The sequence below is a fragment of the Oncorhynchus gorbuscha genome, linkage group LG07 (genome assembly GCF_021184085.1).
Source record: "Oncorhynchus gorbuscha isolate QuinsamMale2020 ecotype Even-year linkage group LG07, OgorEven_v1.0, whole genome shotgun sequence".
Classification (NCBI taxonomy): Eukaryota; Metazoa; Chordata; class Actinopteri; order Salmoniformes; family Salmonidae; genus Oncorhynchus; species Oncorhynchus gorbuscha.
In genome coordinates this window covers 77,569,558-77,593,506 of record NC_060179.1, presented here as the reverse complement: position 1 = coordinate 77,593,506, position 23,949 = coordinate 77,569,558, and positions in this window count along the sequence as shown.

Sequence of the window (23,949 nt, the reverse complement as noted above, 5' to 3'; positions counted from 1 at the left end):
TCATCCTTTTGGAATCGAGCCGCCATCATAATATATGCCATTTAGCAGACGCTTTTATCCAAAGCAACTTACAGTCATGTGTGCATACATTCTACATATGGGTGGTACCGGGGATTGAACCCACTACCCTGGTGTTACAAGCGCCATGCTCGACCAACTGAGCTACAGAAGGACCACCCGTAGAGGGGTAAACACATAGGCTAGTAAAAAGTTAATTAGAATATCAACAAAACAGACCAAACGAAATGCTTGCAATATAAGGACCTTGTACAGATTTTCCAAAGTAGGCTAATGTAAAAACTAAGTATATTTTCACACAATTAAACAAACATTTTCATGCAAGCCATCTATCTGTGATTTGTTCAAGGATGGGAGGAAAGAAGGATGCATACAGGTAGGATCTTAATTTGAGACAGTTTGTTACAACAGGAAAATAGTCCTGAATTTTTATGTTGATTTGTAATTAAATTTATATTTTTGTAGGTGTTGATGCATTTTTCGTCAGGGCAAATCAAGTCTGAAATGTCTAAGAGGAAATTACACACTTTACAAGCATTTTAAAACTCAAATACACCACAAGTTTGCATTTCCTGCAGTGCAGGAAAATTCTCAGCAACAAAAGTGTGATCAAATTAATATTCTACATCTGTAGGGCCTAGGCTATCCCAAAACAGGGACACCGTCTCTACTATAGACGGTGCGTTTGTCTCAGCTATACCGCTAACTTATGCTACCATTTGTTCACCGTACATAGAGGCCTAGACACATAGGTTATAGTAATGCACTGTAAAATTGCTCTCTCATGCGGGGCTTTACCCGAAACCCAGGCCCCCTGCCCATGGCTATGCAATTACATCAAGTGATCCAACAGATTGTGTACAACATTATTGAGATGATTTGAAATATTGAGGTTAAAACGGTTATTATGACAGTTTGACATTAGTCCTTCAGCACATGGCTCTTGTCCGAAGGATAAAATACAGGAACTACAAAGCAGAGGCTCCTATCATCAGGTTTTCAGTCATCCCAGATGTAAAAGCTGTCATAGAGGTCAAGGCTATTACTATATTAGCAATTAAACTGGACAACCTTCTATTCAACACCTTCTATTCAACACCTTCTATTCAACTCGTTCATAGGCAGACAGAAATACTTTCAATTTTTTCCAATGATTAAATCAGACCTCCAATTGTGAGACTGGATGTAACATTTGTAAATACGTAAATTGTGTTTCACTTCAAAACATTGATGTTTGATGGGGCCATGTAATGGATTTGTCACTTGTCCTGACGCTTCTAAACGCTTGGCTAGAACCAGACATGGGCAGTATCTATGTTACATGTATTTGAAATACATATTTTTTAATTACTTTTGAGTATTTTGTCATTTGTATTTCACTGGCCTGAACTACATTGAAATGTACAGTTAACTGCCAAAGGGAAGGAAACACCAACATAAAGTGTCTTAATAAGGCGTTGGGTCACCACGAGCCAGAACAGGTTCAATGCGCCTTGGCATAGATTCTAGAAGTGTCTGGAACTCTACTGGAGAGGTGCGACACCGTTCTTCCACGAGAGCGTCCATCATTTGTTGTTTTGTTGATGGTGGTGGAAAACGCTGTCTCAGGCGTCGCTCCAGAATCTCCCATAAGTGTTCAAGTGGGTTGAGATCTGGTGATTGAGATGGCCATGGCATAAGGTTTACATTGTTTTTATGCTTATCAAACTATTCAGTGACCACTCATGCCCTGTGGATGGCAGCATTGCCATCCTATGGGGCAATAACTATGGTAGCCAAAATAACGGCCTGCCCAGCATTTTTATACATGATGCAACGTTAATCACTTAATTAACTCCGGAACTACACCTGCGTGGAAGCACATACTTTCAATATGCATGTACATGTATCACTCATTTACTCAATTGTTTCCATTATTTCAGCAGTTACCTGTATTTGGTAACAAGATACTCAGTCTTCTTGGGTATGACGCTACAAGCTTGGCACACCTATATTTGGGGAGTTTCTCCCATTCTTTTCTGCAGATCCTCTCAAGCTCTGTGAGGTTGGATGTGGAACATCGCTGCACAGCTATTTTCAGGTCTCTCCAGAGATATTGGATTATGTTAAAATCCAGGCTCAGGCTGGGCCAATCAAGGACATTCAGAGACTTGTCCTGAAGCCACTCGTGCGTTGTCTTGGCTTTTATTTTATTTTTTTACTTAACTAGGCAAGTCAGTTAAGAACTAATTCTTATTTACAATGGCAGCCTAGGAACAGTGGGTTAACTGCCTTGTTCAGGGGCAGAACGACAAATTTGTACCTTGTCAGCTCTGGGATTCGATCTAGTCTAGCAACCTTTCGGATACTGGCCCAACGCTCTCACCACTAGTCTACCTGCCTCTCCTATGGAGTAGGTTTTCATCAAGGATCTCTCTGTACTTTGTTCCGTTCATCTTTCCCTCAATCCTGGCTAGTCTCCCATTCTCTGCCGCTGAAAAAAACCCACAGCATGATGCTGCCATGCTTCTGGTTCCCTTCCCCAGATCTGTGCCTTGACACAATCCTGTCTCGGAGCTCTTCGGACAGTTCCTTCGACCTCAATGCTTGGTGTTTGCTCTGACATGCACTGTCAACAGTGGGACCTTATATAGACAGGTGTGTGCCTTTCCAAATCATGTCCAATCAACTGAATTTACCACAGGTGGACCCTATCATAAATCAAGTTGTAGAAACATCTCAAGGATGGTCAATAGAAACAGGATGCACCTGAGCTCAACTTCAAGTCTCATAGCAAAGGTTTTGAATACTTATGTAAATAAGGTATTTGCAAACATTTCTAAAAACCTGTTTTCACTTTGTCATTATGGGGTATTGTGTATAGATAGATGTGGGAAAAAAACATATTTAATCCATTTTAGAATAAGGCTGTAACTTAACAAAATGAGGAAAAGTCAAGGAGTCTGAATACTTTCCAAATGTATAAATTCCTGTGGAAGCTGGATGTATTTCTGACACACCTGTTTCTGAACATGGGCTTGTAAATGATCTGTTGCTTTGGTATTCAATACTTCTTGTTACTCTGCCAATCGACTTTATTAGATCAAATTGGAGTTTCAAAAACCCAGCTCAAATGACGCAGGGTCATAAAGTAACCCCAAATGTCTTCGGGCTGCATGTATTTCTGACACCCAGTTTAGGAACATGGCAATGGGTGGAGTAGGTCACTGACGGGGGGTAATTATTTGGACTAATTTTTGTAACTCTGCCATTTAATATGTGAAAGATCTGTGAAACTTTCTGAAAAACAACACAGCTCCCTATTTTATCCAAATGTACTTTCACACTGCACGCTGAAAAAGTGAAGACCTCATAATCTACACTGTGGACCACAGAGAGATCCTGTACAGGCCCAGCACGTTATTATGACCTTATTAGTTGACCCATTTAAGTCCTTACATTGGCAATCGTAATAGATTTACAGCGACATATGTGACCTGGATAATAAGATCTGAATGAACCAAGCCTAGCTCAGTTGTTTTATGAATCAATGCCACAGCATGTGACATTTCACATCTAGATTTAGACTGCTGATCCAGACTTCTGATCTAGTTTCTGCTGTTTTGCCTATGACGATGGTACCCTGACCTGTTCACCGGACGTGCTACCTTGTCACAGACTAGCCTAGGCAGCCGCTAGTTGGCGCTAGATCTGCGCCATCGTCTAGGATTGATGTGCATTCTTCTGTAATACACTTGTGTCCCCCATGGACCGACTCATATATATATATATATATGCCATTTAGCGGACGCTTTTATCCAAAGCGACTTACAGTCATGTGTGCATACATTCTACGTATGGGTGGTCCCGGGAATCGAACCCACTACCCTGGCGTTACAAGTCATACATAAGGCATCATCCATTAAGGCTGCAAAGGCATCATTTTCCTCCTTAACTAGCTTTAATGGCGAGCCTCTGGGGGACAACACGAGAAAGATATGTGCATTGTCTAAATAAAACACAATTTTCCACCACCATTTTTGGATTTTCGTCCAATTTAGGATGTTGCACACCCTTGTCTGAAGGCGGTGTATACGAAGTATGCGTAAAAGATAGTGCAGCTCTAGCGCCCACTATTGGCTGCCTAAGCTAGTCCCGGACCTGCTGTTTTGTCTCTCCCCCTCTCTCTCTCTCTCTCTCTCTCTCTCCATTGGATCTGTTATCTCGACCTCTGAATACCTGGCTATGAAAAGCCAACTGACATTTACTCCTGAGGTGCTGACCTGTTGCACCCTCTGTAACCACTGTGATTATTATTTGACCCTGCTGGTCATCTATGAACCTGTACACAGCTTGAAGAATGATCTGGCCTTAATGGCCATGTACTCTTATCTCCACCTGGCACAGCCAGAAAAAGACTGGCCACGCCTTGGAGCCGGGTTCCTCTCTAGGTTTTTTTCATAGGTCCTCGTTTTTCTAGGGAGTTTTCCCTAGCCACTGTGCTTCTACTTCTGGACTGCTTGCTGTTTGTGGTTTTAGGCTGGGTAAGCACGTTGACAATTGCTGATGTAAAGAGGGCTTTATAAAATACATTTGATTTGATTGAACTGGCTGTGACATTTTGATGGCTTGTATCATGTGCTCAGTTGGCATATAAGTGAGGGGAACACATCCCCCTTTTATTCCAGAAGGCTATTTTGTCACCCCCCCCCCATTGTTTTCAATCAACCTAACGAGCCACTTAGTTCATAGAACCGCGATTACGCGATTACGTTAGCTAAATGTGATTGTGTCAAAATGTTTTCTTCCAACAAATTTGCATCTAATTTTTTAAAGATGGGAGCTATCAGCTATTCCCTTACAGTCACGACTCTCAGGAACACGTGCATGTCTTCTCTTTCCCTCTACGATGCTCACACGCCGTGCAGGACACGTTAGAAGGGACTGTGACAAAATCACATTTAATAGCAATACAGGGGCTGCATCCACAAAGAGTCTTCCAGTAGAAAATTGCTGGTAAGTGCTGAGTGTACAGACATTTCACTCATACCCTCATATGTAAAAAATAAAAGCTATGCATGATGCCTCTTAGTCATAAGAGTTTCACCTAGTCGGTCAATATTTAGGAGATCACATGAGACCACACTTTGGACTCTTAGAGATCAAGTGCCCAAATGTACCAAGTTATGTTGACTGCCCTTACCTGAAGATACAGAATGGAGAGCTGAAGTTGAAAAGATCTCATGCTTACTACTGGCAGGTGTAAGGTCAAATCCTTCTCACAGGTTGTAGCTGGTGTGACTTTGTAATCTGTGATCTACAGGTTTCAAAAACTATAAGAGAGAAGGTTGACCACTTTTATTGTGTCTATCTCGCACCTGAATGGATCCCCTGCATGGGTGCCACATTTAGTGGTTTTATGAAAAATAAGTATTGACGTTCTTGTGAATAAATCTACAGTAGAATAGATTTGTTTAAAAAAAATGTATTTCAGCAAATGTTCAACAGTTCAGTTAATCAATCACACATCTCTAACATTCTATTCAATCTTGCATTCTGGCTGTACTGTGTTGACTTGATTTCTTTCCTCCACCCCTGTTACTCATTGCCTAATTAAAGCCAATACCAGCTCCACACAAACTGATATTCACTACAACACAAATGATTGATACATGTCGAATATAAACAAATTATTATTTATAAATAAACACATGTACATTTACACTGGCTTGGCCCATGCTCTGGACCGGATCAGAGACGGCACAGTCCATAGACAGCGCACCAGGTTCTTCACCCCCTCAGTCGGAGCAGGAGGTTTTCTTTCCCAAACACCAGGTCTCTTTTGAATGTGCCAGTTCCACGCGAAGACAGTAGGAACAACACCTCTTTTTAAGTATTGTCATCCCCCAATTTTTCCCTCAGCTAAGTCGCTTTCAACTAAATGTGTACTACACACCTTTGTGTGTTTGGTGACAGTAAAGTTGTCACGATGTACTGCCACCAACCACCTTTTTCTGAGCTCTACATCGCCCGGGAAACGATGGAAGCTCACAATACCATTACATTTGCAAGAAACTGAACACAGAGGCACTGAACAATGTTCATTAGCGCCTCCTTCGCGGGGCTGTAATTTAAACATAGTCATTGCGAACTATTTCAGTCAGAAATGCATCGACGATAGCTAGTAAGCTAATGATGAAAACAACAGCAGAACTCGCTCCGGAAGTCATCAACCCGGTCGGAAGTCAATTAGAACGTTGGAGGCGGAGTAATGCAAAGAGCCTATTGGAGTGTGGCCTTCTTCGTCTTTCTTCTTCTTTGCAGTTTGACGGCGGTTGGCGTCCAATGTGTTGAATTAAAAACACCCTTCCAACACTCATTAAAAACTCATGGGACACCACCACTCAACAGACCCTGTATCTCTTCAGAAGTCAAATCTCGTATACTCAAATACTTCTCTGCAGCTGCCATCACAACATCTATTTTCTGTGATTTACGTTCCATTTCTGCGGTACAGTTGATAACTATTGCTAAGAATGCTAACTCTCTTTCAATCACCCGCGTGGATATATGCTTGTCAAAATCAATCAGTAGATGGTTGAGGTGGGACTTGTAGCGTGTCAGGCATCTAAAATACTGGCTATGCGGACACACGTGAGCAGTTTGGATGAAATGATTGAATAACATGCATGTGTACATTTATTTTGTAACGCTATCGCACACAATATGGTCAACATGTAAGTTTCATCAAATCATTTTCACACATTTCTGTCTTATACCCCAGGTGGCCTGAAAAAAAAGAGAAGAAAATAGCTTGATTGCCCATGTTAGTACGATCTTTAAACAATTAAATGTCTTAGGGTAGAAGATACAAATAAATCACATAGAATTTTTGGGGGGTGTTTTGAATAAAAAAAGCTAAAGAAATATACCGAAACGATCCCCAGAGGAAGAAGTTTAAGAAATTCTGAAAGAAACCATGTTTCCGAGCTTGAAAATCAAGTGTAAGCAGACTGCGGCCAGTAAAGGACTTACACTCTAACACTCATAAACACATGAAAAGGATAGTCTATATCAAATAATGTATTTTTCGCAATTAAAATGCTTTCATAGAAGTTATAGAAATGGATAGAAAGATTTAACAACAATTTTTTGGAGATATGTTGCACAGCAACTCATTGCCTCCATGAAGACAAACAATGTATACGAAACACTTCAGTCTGATTTTAGACCCCATCATAGCACTGAGACTGCACTTGTGAAGGTGGTAAATTACCTTTTAATGGCGTCAGACCGAGGCTCGGCATCTGTCCTCGTGCTTCTAGAGTTTACTGCTGCTTTTGATACCATCGATCACCACATTCTTTTGGAGAGATTGGAAACCCAAATTGGTCTACACAAGTTCTGGCCTGATTTAGATCTTATCTGTCGGAAAGATTTCAGTTTGTCTCTGTGGAGGATTTGTCCTCTGACAAATAAACTGTAAATTTCCGTGTTCCTCAAGGTTCCATTTTAGGACCACTATTGTTTTCACTATATATTTTACCTCTTGGTGATGTCGTTCGGAAACAATGTTATCTTTCACTGCTATGACACACAGCTGGATGACAAACATGGTGAAGCAAAAATTGCTGTACAAGTCTGTGTTTCAGACATAAGGAAGTGAAAATGGTCTATTTTAAACTTGGACAAAACAGAATGCCTCCCAAGAAACAAAGAGATCTTCTGCCAATTAATCTTGCTTTTACAGTCGTCTGTGTTTCAGACATACAAACATATCAAGACTGTTTCAAGGACAGCTTTTTTCCATATACATAACATTGCAAAAATCAGAAACTTTCTGTCCAAATTGTTTTTATCCATGCTTTTGTCACTTCTAGGTTAAACTACTGCAATGCTCTACTTTCCGGCTACCCGGATAAAGCACTAAATAAACTTCAGTTATTCTAGCAGCCGTGTTTAGCACTCTTGACTAGAACCAAATAATTTGATCATATTACTCCAGTGCTAGCCTCTCTACACCAGATTCCTGTTAAGGCAAGGGCTGATTTAAAGGTTTTACTGCTAACCTACAAAGCATTACATGGGCTTGTTCCTTCCTATCTCTCTGATTTGGTCCTGCCGTACATACCTACACGTACACTACGGTCACAAGATGCAGGCCTTCTTATTGTCCCAAGAATTTCTAAGCAAACAGCTGGAGGCAGGGCTTTCTCCTGTAGAGCTCAAATTTTATGGAATGGTCTGCCTACCCATGTGAGAGACGCAGACTCGGTCTCAACCTTTAAGTCTTTATTGAAGACTCATCTCTTCATTAGGTCCTATGATTGAGTGTAGTCTGGCCCAGGGGTATGAAGATGAAAGGAAAGACACTGGAGCAAAGAATCGCCCATGCTGTCTCTTCCTGGCTGGTTCCCCTCATTAGTTGTCTCTGATTGAGAATCATACTTAGGTAGCCTGGGTTTCACTGTTTGTTTGTGGGTGATTGTCTATGTTAGTTGCTTGTGTCAGCACAGTCCTTATGATATCTTCACGGTTGTTATTTTGTTTATTGTTTTTGTATAGTTTGTATTCAGTGTTCAGTGCTTTCTTTTATTATAAAATCATCATGAACACAAACCATGCTGCATTTTGGTCCGCTTCATACGACGATCGTGACAACTATGCAGTATTTTTTGTTTTTTTTAATGTATTATTTCTTACATTGTTACCCCAGGAAATCTTAAGTCTTATTACATTCAGCCGGGAAGAACTATTGGATATAAGAGCAACGTCAATTTACCAACATTAAGACCAGGAATACGACTTTCCCGAAGCAGATCTTCTGTTCGGACCACCACCCAGGGCAATTGATCTAATCCCAGTAGCCGACCTAAATCAACGGCGCCGCAGAAGGGGCAGACGAAGCGGCCACCCGGTCAGGCTCCGTAGACGTGCACAATCGCCCACCGCTCCCGAGTATACTACTAGCCAATGTACAGTCTCTTGACAACAAGGTAGACGAAATTCGAACAAGGGTTACCTTCCAGAGAGACATCAGAGATTGTAACATTCTCTGTTTCAGGGAAACATGGCTGTCTCGGGATATGGTGTTGGAATCGGTTCAGCCACCGGGGTTCTCCATGCATCTCGCCGACAGAGATAAACACCTCACTGGGAAGAGGAAGGGCGGGGGGGTGTATGCTTAATGATTAACGACTCATGGTGTAATCATAACAACATACAGGAACTCAAGTCCTTCTGCTCACCTGACCTAGAATTTCTTACAATCAAATGCCGGCCATTTTACCTACCAAGATAATTCTCGTCAGTTATAGTCACAGCTGTGTACATTCCCCCTCAAGTAGACAAAAAGATGGCCATCAAGGAACTTCACTGGACTCTATGCAAACTGGAAATCATATATCCTGAGGCTGCATTTATTGTAGCTGGGGGTTTTAACAAAGCAAATTTGAGAACAAGGCTACCTAAATTCTACCAGCATATTGATTGCGCTACATGCAGGGACAATACACTCAACCAATGCTACTCTAACTTCCGTGATGCATACAAAGCCCTCCCTCGCCCTCCCTTTGGCAAATCCGACCATGACGCCATCTTGCTCCTACCGTCTTATAGGCAGAAACTCAAACAGGCTGTGCCAGTGACGAGAACCATTCAACGCTGGTCTGACCAATCGGAAACCACGCTTCAAGATTGCTTTGATCATGCAGACTAGAATATGTTGCGGTCAGCCTCAGAGAACAACATTGACCTATACACTGACTGTCAAGTGTGCTCCCTCTCTGGCCTTTAGGTCACCAGGCGGCTCATTATGGTGCACACCTGTCACCATTGTTAGGCACACGTGTGTCAACAGACTCACCTGGACTCCATCACTACCCTGATTACCTTCCCTATATATGTCACTCCCTTTCTTTCCTTCCCCAGGCGTCATTGTTTCTGTTTCTTGTCTATGTGCTGTTCGAGTTTCTTGTTTTGCATTATGTTCCATTTATTTATTAAAACACTCACTCCCTGAGCTTGCTTCCCGACTCTCAGCGCACGTCGTTACACTGACTCGGTGAGTGAGTTTATAAAGAAGTGCATTAGAGATGTTGTACCCACTGTGACTATTAAAACCTACCAGAAAACGTGGATGGATGGCGGCATTCGCGGCAAAAATGAAAGAGCGATCCACTGCATTTAACCATGGAAAAAGGTCTGGGAATATGACTGAATGAAAACAGTGTAGTTATTCCCTCCGCAAGGCAATCAAACAAGCTAAATGTCCACTTCGCTGACCCTCCGTGGCTGACGTGAGTAAAACATTTAACCCTTGCAAGGCTGCTGGCCCAGACAGCATCCCTAACCCGTCCTCAGAGCATGCGCAGACCACCTGGCTGGTGTGTTTACGGACATATTCAATCGCTCCCTATCCCCCACATGCTTCAAGATGGCTACCATTGTTCCTGTACCAAATCAGATTTTTAATTTAATTTAACCTTTTATTTAACCAGGCAAGTCAGTTAAGAACATATTCTTATTTTCAATGACGGCCTGGGAACAGTGGGTTAACTGCCTGTTCAGGGGCAGAACGACAGATTTGTACCTTGTCAGCTCGGGGGTTTGAACTTGTTACTAGTCCAACGCTCTAACGACTAGGCTACGCTGCCGCCCCAATAACTGAACTAAATGACTATCGCCTTGTAACACTCACTTCTGTCATCATGAAGTGCTTTGAGAGAATAGTTAAGGATCATATCACCTCCACCTTACTGGCCACCCTCGACTCACTTCAGTTTGCATACCGCCCCAACAGGTCCACAGAAGATGCAATCGTCTGCACACTGCCCAATCCCATCTGGACAAAAAGAATACCTATGTAAGATTGCTGTTCATTGACTACAGCTCAGTATTCAACACCATAGTACCCTCCAAGCTCATCATCAAGATGGAGGCCCTGGGTCTCAACCCCACCCTGTGCATTTGGGTCCTGGACTTTGACGGGCTTCCCCCAGGTGGTGAAGGTAGGAAACAACTACACTTTGCTGACCCTCAACACTGGGGGCCCACAAGGGTGCGTGCTCAGCCCCCTCCTCTACTCCCTGTTGACCCACAACTGCGTGGCCATGCATGCCTCCAACTCAGTCATCAAGTTTGCAGATGACACAACAGTAATGGGCTTGATTACCAACAACGACGAGACAGCCTACAGGGAGGAGGTGAGGGCACTCGGATTGTGGTGTCAGGAAAACAACCTCTCACTCAATGTCAACATTGAGAGGATCATGGACTTCAGGGAACAGCAGAGGGAGCACCCCCCTATCCACATCGAAGGGACAGCAGTGAAGAAAGTGGAAAGTTTTAAGTTCCTCGGCTACACATCACAGACAAACTGAAATGGTCCAACCACACAGACAGAGTGGTGAAGATGGCGCAACAGCCTAAATAAATTTGTCTTGTCACCCAAAACCCTGATAAACTTTTACAGATGCACAATTGAGAGCATCCTGTCGGGCTGTATCACAGCTTGGTACGACAACTGCACCGCCCTCAACCACAATGCTCTCCAGAGGGTGGTGCTGCACAACACATTAAATTAAAACTAGTTTTTCAACCTCTCCACGAATTTATTGATAACAAACTATAGTTTTGGCAAGTCGGTTAGGACATCTACTTTGTGCATGACACAAGTAATTTCTCCAACAATTGTTTACAGACAGATTATTTCACTCATAATTCACTGTATCACAATTACAGTGGGTCATACGTTTACATACACTAAGTTGACTGTGCCTTTAAACAGCTTTGAAAATTCCCGAAAATTATGTCATGGCTTTAGAAGCTTCTGATTGACTAATTGACATAATTTGAGTCAATTGGAGGTGTACCTGTGGATTTCAAGACCTTCAAACTCAGTGCCTCTTTGCTTGACATCATGGGAAAATCTAAAGAAATCAGCTAAGACCTCAGAAAAAAGATTGTCAACCTCCACAAGTCTGGTTCATCCTTGGGAGCAATTTCCAAACGCCTGAAGGTACCACGTTCATCTGTACAAACAACAGTATGCAAGTATAAACACCACGCAGCCGTCATACCGCTCAGGAAGGAGACGCGTTCTGTCTCCTAGAGATGAACATACTTTGGTGCGACAAGTGCAAATCAATCCCAGAACAACAGCAAAGGACCTTGTGAAGATGCTGGAGGAAACGGGTACAAAAGTATCTATATTCACAGTAAAATGAGTCCTATATCGACATAACCTGTAGGGCCCCCCAGCAAGGAAGAATCCCCTGCTCCAAAACCGGCATAAATAAGCCAGTCTACGATTTGCAACTGCACATGGGGACGAAGATTGTACTTTTTGGAGAAATGTCCTCTGATCTGATGAAACAAAAATGAGCGGCCTTTCAGTTTGGCTATAATGACCATCGTTATGTTTGGAGGAAAGAAACAAAAATGAGCGGCCTTTCAGTTTGGCTATAATGACCATCGTTATGTTTGGAGGAAAAAGGGGGAGGCTTGCAAGCCGAAGAACACCATCCCAACCGTGAAGAACGGGGGGTGGCAGCATTATGTTGTGCGGGTGCTTTGCTGCAGGAGGGACTGGTGCACTTCACAAAATAGATGGCATCATGAGGATGGAAAATGATGTGGATATATTGAAGCAACATCTTAAGACATCAGTCAGGAAGTTAAAGCTTAGTCCCAAATGGACAATGACCCCAAGCATACTTCCAAAGTTGTGGCAAAATGGCTTAAGGACAACAAAGTCAAGGTATTAGAGTGGCCATCACAAAGCCCTGACCTCAATCCTATAGACAATTTGTGGGCAGAACTGAAAAAGCGTGTGCAAGCAAGGAGGCCCTCAAACCTGACTCAGTTACACCAGCTCTGTCAGGAGGAATGGGCCAACTTATTGTGGGAAGCTTTTGGAAGTCTACCTGAAACATTTGACCCAAGTTAAACTATTTAAAGGCAATGCTACCAAATACTAATTAAGTGTATGTAAACTTCTGACCCACTGGCAATGTGATGAAAGAAATCAAATCTGAAATAAATAATTCTCTCTACTATTATTTTGACATTTCACATTCTTAAAATAAAGTGGTGATCCTAACTGACATAAGGCAGGGCATTTTTACTTGGATTAAATGTCAGGAATTGTGAAAAACTGAGTTTAAATGTATTTGGTTAAGGTGTATGTAAACTTCCGATTTCAAATGTACATCACCCGATGTCACAGGAAGGACAAAAAGATCATCAAGGACAACAACCACCCGAGCCACTGCCTGTTGACACTGCTACCATCCAGAAGGCGAGGTCAGTACAGGTGTATCAAAGCAGGGACTGAGAGACTGAAACACAGCTTCAAACTCAAGGCCATCAGACTGCTAAACAGCAATCAAATCAAATCAAATCAAATGTATTTATATAGCCCTTCGTACATCAGCTGATATCTCAAAGTGCTATACAGAAACCCAGCCTGAAACCCCAAACAGCAAGCAATGCAGGTGTAGAAGCATGGTGGCTATGAAAAACTCCCTAGAAGGGCCAAAACCTAGGATGAAACCTAGAGAGGAACCAGGCTATGTGGGGTGGCCAGTCCTCTTCTGGCTGTGCCCGGTGGAGATTATAACAGAACATGGCCAAGATGTTCAAATGTTCATAAATGACCAGCATGGTCGAATAATAATAAGGCAGAACAGTTGAAACTAGAGCAGCAGCACAGTCAGGTGGACTGGGGACAGCAAGGAGTCATCATGTCAGGTAGTCCTGGGGCATGGTCCTAGGGCTCAGGTCAGTTGAAACTGGAGCAGCAGCATGGCCAGGTGGACTGGGGACAGCAAGGAGTCATCATGTCAGGTAGTCCTGAGGCATGGTCCTAGGGCTCAGGTCCTCCGAGAGAGAGAAAGAAAGGAGAGAATTAGAGAACGCACACTTAGATTCACACAGGACACCGAATAGGACAGGAGAAGTACTCCAGATATAACAAACTGACCCTAGCCCCCGACACAAACTACTGCAGCATAAATACTGGAGGCTGAGGCAGGAGGGGTCAGGAGACACTGTGGCCCCATCCGAGGACACCCCCAGACAGGGCCAAACAGGAAGGATATAACCCCACCCACTTTGCCAAAGCACAGCCCCCACACCACTAGAGGGATATCTTCAACCACCAACAGACCATCCTCGAGACATTTACATTTACATTTAAGTCATTTAGCAGACGCTCTTATCCAGAGCGACTTACAAATTGGTGCGTTCACCTTATGACATCAGTATAGCCCACAAAGATCTCCGCCACGGCAAACCCGAGGGGGGGGCGACAACCCAGACAGGATGACCACAACAGTGAATCAACCCACTCAGGTGACGCACCCCCTCCAGGGACGGCATGAGAGAGCCCCAGTAAGCCAGTGACTCAGCCCCTGTGATAGGGTTAGAGGCAGAGAATCCCAGTGGAAAGAGGGGAACCGGCCAGGCAGAGACAGCAAGGGCGGTTCGTTGCTCCAGAGCCTTTCCGTTCACCTTCCCACTCCTGGGCCAGACTACACTCAATCATATGACCCACTGAAGAGATGAGTCTTCAGCAAATACTTAAAGGTTGAGACCGAGTTTGCGTCTCTGACATGGGTAGGCAGACTGTTCCATAAAAATGGAGCTCTATAGGAGAAAGCCCTGCCTCCAGCTGTTTGCTTAGAAATTCTAGGGACAATTAGGAGGCCTGCGTCTTGTGACCGTAGCGTACGTGTAGGTATGTACGGCAGGACCAAATCAGAGAGATAGGTAGGAGCAAGCCCATGAAATGCTTTGTAGGTTAGCAGTAAAACCTTGAAATCAGCCCTTGCTTTGACAGGAAGCCAGTGTAGAAAGGCTAACACTGGAGTAATATGATCAATTTTTTTGGTTCTAGTCAGGATTCTAGCAGCCGTATTTAGCACTAACTGAAGATTATTTAGTGCTTTTTCCGGGTAGCCGGAAAGTAGAGCATTGCAGTAGTCTAACCTAGAAGTGACAAAAGCATGGATACATTTTTCTGCATCATTTTTGGACAGAAAGTTTCTGATTTTTGCAATATTACATAGATGGAAAAAAGCTGTCCTCGAAATGGTCTTGATATGTTCTTCAAAAGAGAGATCAGGGTCCAGAGTAACGCCGAGGTCCTTCACAGTTTTATTTGAGACGACTGTACAACCATTAAGATTAATTGTCAGATTCAACAGAATATTTCTTTGTTTCTTGGGACCTAGAACAAGCATCTCTGTTTTGTCCGAGTTTAATAGTAGAACGTTTGCAGCCATCCACTTCCTTATGTCTGAAACACATGCTTCTAGCGAGGGCAATTTTGGGGCTTCACCATGTTTCATTGAAATGTACAGCTGTGTGTCATCCGCATAGCAGTGAAAGTTACCATTATATTTTCGAATAACATCCCCAAGAGGTAAAATATATAGTGAAAACAATAGTGGTCCTAAAACGGAACCTTGAGGAACACCGACATTTACAGTTGATTTGTCAGAGGACAAACCATTCACAGAGACAAACTGATATATTTCCGACAGATAAGATCTAAACCAGGCCAGAACATGTCCGTGTAGACCAATTTGGGTTTCCAATCTCTCCAAAAGAATGTGGTGATCGATGGTATCAAAAGCAGCACTAAGGTCTAGGAGCACGAGGACAGATGCAAAGCCTCGGTCCGATGCCATTAAAATGTCATTTACCACCTTCACAAGTGCCGTCTCAGTGCTATGATGGGGTCTAAAACCAGACTGAAGCATTTCGTATACATTGTTTGTCTTCAGGAAGGCAGTGAGTTGCTGCGCAACAGCCTTCTCTAAAAAATTTGAGAGGAATGGAAGATTCGATATAGGCCGATAGTTTTTGTATATTTTCTGGGTCAAGGTTTGGCTTTTTCAAGAGAGGCTTTATTACTGCGACTTTTAGTGAGTTTGGTACACATCCAGTGGATAGAGAGCCGTTTATTATGTTCAACATAGGAGTGCCAAGCACAGGAAGCAGCTCTTTCAGTAGTTTAGTTGGAATAGGGTCCATTATGCAGCTTGAAGGTTTCGAGGCCATGATTATTTTCATCATTGTGTCAAGAGATATAGTACTAAAACACTAGAGCGTCTCTCTTGATCCTAGGTCCTGGCAGAGTTGTGCAGACTCAGGACAACAATCGTTAACTCAGAGAGGCTGCTGCCTACAGTGAGACCCAATCACTGGCCATTTTAATAAATTAATCACTGATCACTTTAAACAATGGATCACTAGTCACTTTATGGCACTTTAATAATGTTTAAATATCTTACATTACTCAAATCACATGTATATACTGTATACTATACCATCTATTGCACCTTGCCTATGCCGCTTGGCCATCGCTCGTCCATATAATTATATGTACATATTCTCATTATTCACCCCTTTAGATTTGTGTGTATTAGGTAGTTGTTGGGGAATTGTTAGATTACTTGTTAGATATTACTGCACTGTCGGAACTAGAAGCACAAGCATTTCGCTACCCTCGCATTAACATCTGCTAACCATGTGTAGTAAAGGTGCTGACTATCTGAGAATAAACTGTAGGCTACAAAAGTAGACCTCCCTCCAAGGAGAGGAGCGGGAGGACTAATAAAGTCCCAATCAAAACATGCTGACCCCTAGTGGTCTAAATATCGACTTTGACCTCAGGCCCTTTTGGTTGTTTCTTTAGGAACATGTCTGCTACATGAACATATTGTTTCCACAATTTATCAGCTTGCACATATTGTATGATGTCATCTATGTTTAGAGTGTTTTTTATGCTTTATGTTTGAACTAAATGAGTAAATAATAATGATGTATGATGTTAATACTATATATGCAATATCTAATCATGTTGCAATATGATGATGAAAATAATAGGCTAATATATTCAATATGCTGTAAACTATTGTATATGTGTTTAACTGTTTCACTTTCTCATCCATCCTCACCCTAATTACTACCCCTCACTGTGGTCATTGGCTGCACTATAATTGCAGTGTTTGTCTACACAACAAGGAGCAACACTCATGGTATTACTCTGAAGCAAGCACTGTAAAACGTTGGTGGTTTACCCAATACATTACTGGAAGATTATAGATATTGTGTGCAACTCTCTATTTATAGAGCTTGAAAATACAATCTTACACAGGACCTTCTAATCAGCAGGGCTGCGTTCACTACATTTGTACGTTCTGGTACGTTCAATTGAACGGAAACAGTGCTGTACTGAACGACCAGTTGGAAAACGAGGAGGGTTTGTGGAAGGCTGTCAGCATGGCTGGTCACTGCCGTTTAAACATGTCACTCATTGCTTCAAGTCACACCCACCAAACGGAAACAAATGTACCTCGAAGTCTGTTCAAGAACGTTGTGGGTAAACGGGTCGCTCCGTACAAACTGTTATAATGAGATAATACGATTATTGAAATGCTGTGCTGGTGTTATGAGTCGTCAGAAGTGTAATGGACAGTTTTAGCCAACTGAAATGTGAGACAAATAAAAGCGCCCCCAGAAGCTTTAATAGATCATAGCCTACTGTAGATACATAACTAAACATTTAACAGTTTTACGAGCTGTAATTGAACGCCTAAATGTTTATTTTCTAGCATTTAAATATGTATTGAATATGGTTTCACCAGATAAATCAAATTTAGCAAAGCCCGAGGTAACAGTCAACTCTGTCACAAGCGTGTGAGGACTGAATGGTGCTTTCAAGACAACTGACAACTCAGGGGAAAAAACGAGGCCAAATCATGATGTAAATGATCTTCAGGTCGGAATTCAGAGTTTGATGACGTTCAAACGATTTTTATAGTCGGAGCTTATTTTTCCTAGCCACCAGTTGTCTGAGATTTCCGAGTTCCCAGTTGTTTTGAAAGTGGCAACACTGTTATACATCTGAACTTTGCATCCAACTTGTCCTGCGTTTATTATTTGTACTACCGACAATATACCACTAGAGGTCAGGTGATGAACAGTAATCATTGATGCAATCAACAACTGTGGCGCACTACGAATACCTTACGTCTGTGTGGATGATCTCATTTTATGTAATGTGATCAAAGAAAGCTTTATTTGTGAAAAGGAAAAAACAAAGCGAAACTCAAATAAAAGTAATGGACAGAAAATGAAAGAAATTCAGTCAAACTCAAGTCATATCTATTTTTCTCTCAATTGTTTCAATTCCACTATTTCAGTGGAAAAAATAGGCTACAATGTTTTATTATCATGTAGGTTCCATTGCCTTTGGTGACTTACAGGCTAATAACGAATATGTAGCCTAATAACTACGATGTCCGAATTAATTCCTCGAATCTCTCGTGTTGCCTGTTGTGCAATTACGCAATGGACACAGTGGAGTTGAAGCTGCCGCCAGCAGGCAGCTTCTCTCTTATTGTTACATAACCCATCTGATCAACAGACCCAAGGCATCCATCCACTACACCAGGACTCTTCAATCCTCTTCCTGGAGATGTAGTGTCCTGTAGGTTTTCGCGTCAACCCTAATCTAGCCCACCTGATTCTTATAATTAGCTGGTTGATCAACTGCATCAGGTTAGTTACAGCTGGGGTTGGAGCTAAAACTTACAGGAGGGTAGCTGTCCAGGACAAGTATTTATGACCACTGCTCTGTAAACAATACTCTACTGCTCGCAATACAATGTTTACTCACTGGTATGGGGGGTGATATATGCCAGAATGAGCCTAGGCAACCATACCACCACGTGACTGTCTACCATTGAACGTCTGACTGACATGACATGAAACCAACGTCTGCGTGACGCCTGCATGTAACTAACATGTGGTCATACCAACGCCTTACTAACGTCTGTGTAACGCCTGCGTGTTTATGAAGGCCCTAAAATGCATAGTTTATATGAATATATTTAATCTCAATCATAAATGTTCAAGCTGAAATTCCGAAGTAGCCATCCTGAGCAATAGTGTAGCCTACAGCTTGTGTATTTTCTGTTATCCCTAACTGCCTAGAAAAGATTATGTCCAATCTATAGGTCATTTGTCTTTCCCTCAACACCTCATGGCATGGTATGTTATTTTATCTCACTGTATACATTCTAAATGTTGTTAACCAATCACAGACTGAGTTGTTACCAGGTCCCAGTAGGCTACATCAGACAACCAATAAGAGTTGTGTAGTAACATATTAACACATGAAATAACGCATTCACTGACTGTTGTCTGCCTGTGGCCTAAGCATGATACAATAGCTTGCACACTGTGTCATAAACCTTCCCCTCCCCCTGTCCTTCTGTAGATACTAACCGCACTGATACAACCCCGTACGGGGGGCTGACTGAGATAACATATACACTGAACATAAACACTGAAATTCCTAAACATACACTCGACCCCCTTCGGAATGGGCTCCAAAGACAAAGAACTCTGTCAAGAACCAATGGGATACGGACACCAGGCTGGAGGGGACTGTCTATCACCTACAAGCAACCTACCAGAAGCCAGGACTACCAGAATCTACCTACGTCATTCTATGTATAAATTCTCATGCACGACATATTTCGGGGCGCGTTCCAGGGTCTCTCTCTGAGTCAATTGAACAGCCCGTGCATGCCTGAGCAATACTTTTCATTGTAATAAACAGCCTTATATATATTTTATTCCACCGTGCCCTGGTTCATGACCGAGTCCAGTTCCTCGAATCTTATCATCAACAGTTGTGTCCATGGCTTTCAGTCGAATAGAGGAGTGCTATTTGGGATCCTTGGGATGTCCATACGTCAATCAAGTATACATGTAAAATGGTTAAGTTTATTCTACTTAAGGGTTATAGTTTGGGGTTCAGGGTAGGGACGTCCCAAGGAAACCGGACAGATGTGACCGTTCATAGAGTGAGAGACAGGCACAGTATTTGAAAACTCTGCACAGACATTTGTTTTGTTTTTCTACAAGCAGCAAACATGCTTTTCGAAGTGTCTGCCCCAGATAGTTTCCTTAGAGATGATGAAAAGAATGAACAAGATGTCCATAATCCGATTGAGGAGTAAGTAGGCTATATTTAAGTTTGTAATATCGTTAGAAAATATTCAGGCCTACTGTGTTAAGGCAAATTTGGTTAATTTGAAAATAATCACTTTTTGTTTAGAACGTATTGTTGAATGCACATAAGCAATATTATTTACTGAGTCAATAGGGGAGTAGCCGAGTGTACAATAATAACGTAATTTGATGTGCTAGTATTATTTATTTCATGGGATGAATTAAATTATAAATGAAAATATACACACGGTGCTATTAGATATATACAGTGCCTTGCGAAAGTATTCACCCTCCTTGGCATTTTTCCTATTTTGTTGACTTACAACCTGGAATTAAAATAGATTTTTGTGGGGGTTGTATCATTTGATTTATACAACATGCCTACCACTTTGAAGATGCAAAATATGTTTTATTGTGAAACAAACAAGAAATAAGACAAAAAAACAGAACTTGAGCGTGCATAACTATTCATCCCCCCCAAAGTCAATACTTTGTAGAGTCACCTTCTGCAGCAATTACAGCTACAAGTTTCTTGGGGTATGTCTCTATAAGCTTGGCACATCTAGCCACTGGGATTTTTGCCCATTCTTCACAGAAAAACTGCTCCAGCTCCTTCAAGTTGGATGGGTTCCTGCTGGTGTAAAACAATCTTTAAGTCATACCACAGATTCTCAATTGGATTGAGGTCTGGGCTTTGACTAGGCCATTCCAAGACATTTAAATTTTTTCTCTTAAACCACTCGTGTGTTGCTTTTGCAGTATGCTTCAGGTCATTGTCCTGCTGGAAGGTGAACCTCCGTCCCAGTCTCAAATCTCTGGAAGACTGAAACAGGTTTCCCGCAATATTTTCCCTGTATTTAGCGTGATGTATCATTCCTTCAATTCTGGTTGGTTTTTCTTAGGATTTTAGGCTACTATATCAATTGTGTTATAGTCTGATACATTATTTTAACATTTCTACAAACATCAAAGTGTTTTCTATCGAATTAATTTGATTATATGCATATCCTGGCTTCTGGGCCTGAGTAACAGGCAGTTTACGTTGGGCACGTAAGTCAGGCAAATATTCTGAAAAAGGGACCCTAGCCTGAAGTTAAGGTGTATGACTCCAGTGTTCATGACACCACCCTGGAGTTTCTCTCACATCTCATCTCTCTTACCTTTTCCAGGGACCATCCCTTACCTCCCTCATCAACCCCAATAACATAGAAACATATCAGACATGTATCCTTTCTTTTCTGTCTGCCATTAACAAATCAAACATCAAATATTTAAATTAAATAATTCAATAACTGTACTTTTACATACCTGATATGCCTGTAACCTGTGTGTTTGCTTGTTATGGCTGTTTCCTACCCTGTTCCCTTTACTCTGCTCCTGTTCTCCAGGACCTAAGGGTTCTGCCTAACACCCAGACATGGATCCACCTGATGTTCTCCATTACCAACCACCCTCCAGCTTTTCATTACACCAGCTACTGTTATTGTCATGTTGTCATTATCTGCTACGAAAGAGCAAGAAAACTATCATACTGGGCACATAATGTGAGATGCACAGATTAGCAAAAAACACTAGCACTGCAAACACTCAGAACAAAGAGAGCAGCAGCACCTGGACTTTGCAGTCTCCCTCTTCTGAGACTGACTGCCTGTTGAAAACAAGTGACAGGAAGAACCTCTCGTCCACACAGCACCCACCTCCTCCCTATCCCACACAGCAGAATTCAGTATTTCAGTCTATGATTGCCATGTGAGTCTACATGTGAAAGTAAATTGACACATGTAACAAAAAAAATATACGTTTATATATTTAAAATATTGCCAGATTGGTTTTCACGGCTGTTTCATATGGTGTTCATTATTGTAAATTGTAACGTATCCCTTGATGGTATTTGTTAGTTCAACATTATTCATTGTTGGATCATAGGACATGCAATAGATATATATATTGAACCATAAGGGTGTACTAATGAGCTATGATTTAAAAACAAATCATAATAAAGGACTACTAAAATAATATTATTTCAGTGTAGAAAAGGGAAGGCTTGTTTTAAATGAAAACATGCCAGCCATACAAGCCAGTGTATAAATCAAATGTATTTGCATATGAATGGAGTGGAAATTAGATTACTTTGTGATCTGTAACACATGTAACATTAATGTGTCGGGGGGAGGGCATCAAAATTATATATATTTTTTTACCCCTTTACCTGTTTATTCATAAAAAGCAGAAGATGGTAAATCATTTTAAACACAATGGTTAGCCTATGCAAATTAATAGCAAAAACAAAAGCTTATTAACAGGAATAGATTTAGCCTAATTGGTAACAAATATGAAGTGGGGAAAAGTGAGAATCCTAGTCAGGCTATTTTTTGTTGTTGTCAAATCTAGATTAAATGTAGGTCTTCATGTGTATCAAATCTGCGATTGTGGGCTAAATCAATGTCAAACAGCTGAAATGTTGATCAAAACAGGCTGGGGTGTTTTCGGGTTCCGTTTAGGCTATGGTTATGCGTAAGAACATAACTGCACTGAAATGAATAGCCTAAGCAAACAAGCGGTAGCATATGCTTTTTGCCTGTATCTATAACAAGGGTTAATCTAATATCCACACATACCCCCTCAATTCAAGACCACAGAAATGTATAGCCTAAGGATTGCATTGTGACAGTGATTTTTTAAAACTTTATTTAACTAGACAAGTCAGTTAAGAACAAATTCTTATTTACAATGACAGCCTACCAGGGAGCAGTGGGTTAACTGCCTTGTCCAGGAGCAGAACGACAAATGTTTACCTTGTCAGCTCAGGGATTCGATCCAGCAACCTTTTGGTGGCCCAACACTCTAACCACTAGGCTACATGTCTATTGTGTCTATTAAACTGGTAAACTGGGAACTTGGGGGGGGGGGGGGGGGGGGATGAAGTAAAATCATGACATCAGTGGTTTTCAGGTCAGAGAAAGATGCCAGTGTTTCTGAATTGGAATTCCGAATTGGATGACCACTCAAAACAAACATTTTCCCCAGTCTGAGCTTGTTTTTTTTCAGGGTTCCCAATTGTCTTGAATGCACTGAAGTCGGAAGTCAGAGATTTTCGAGTTCCGAGTTATTTTGAATGCGCATCTAGAGACCTAAGCTCCCTCTTGTTTCTGAATAGGGCTACCTCGAACAAAGAAGCCGTTGTGTTTGTATTGAAGTGAGAAATCAGCATATCTACACCGTAATGGTGGCTGGCTACGATATCAACTAGCCTACTAATTTTTGTATTGAGATGATATGCCTATTTGAGCTAAATCGATAAATGAAATTGATTAGATTACTCTGACAATTAAAAATATTTTTACAAAATCATGTACATGTAGATATTTGTAAGGTGGTCATGGTGAGATTTTCAAAAAATAAGCTAAACAGACACTTAAACTAACACTTGATACATAACACATGTAGACTTTTTTAAGGTGTTCATTGTTAGATAATATAATAATAATAGATCTTTCATAATGAACTTACAAGCAAACAGACATGTGACCTGTCAATGCCATGTTACACGGCGTGAATACTACGTCTACGTGACATGTACTGTCTCCATTGACAGTCCATGTTAATTCGTGCCGGTATTTTATGGCGCTAGGAAGACGTTAGGTGACTTGGAGAGAGGTATCAGTAGCTACACAAAGCTTAATTCTGGCACGAATCACCCCCCATACACTATTCACAGGACAAGAGATCCCTGGTCTGTTTTATTGATATTGAGGAATGTATCAAATATAGCCCTTTATTTATAATGGTACAGTTCACTTGTATTTTACCTGAATTATGTATATTGTATGTGGTCTATTGTCTCTAACATTTTTTTCTTAGGGAAAACTTAATCCGTTAAATTAGGTAATACTATTATTGATCACTTTTAACACGATT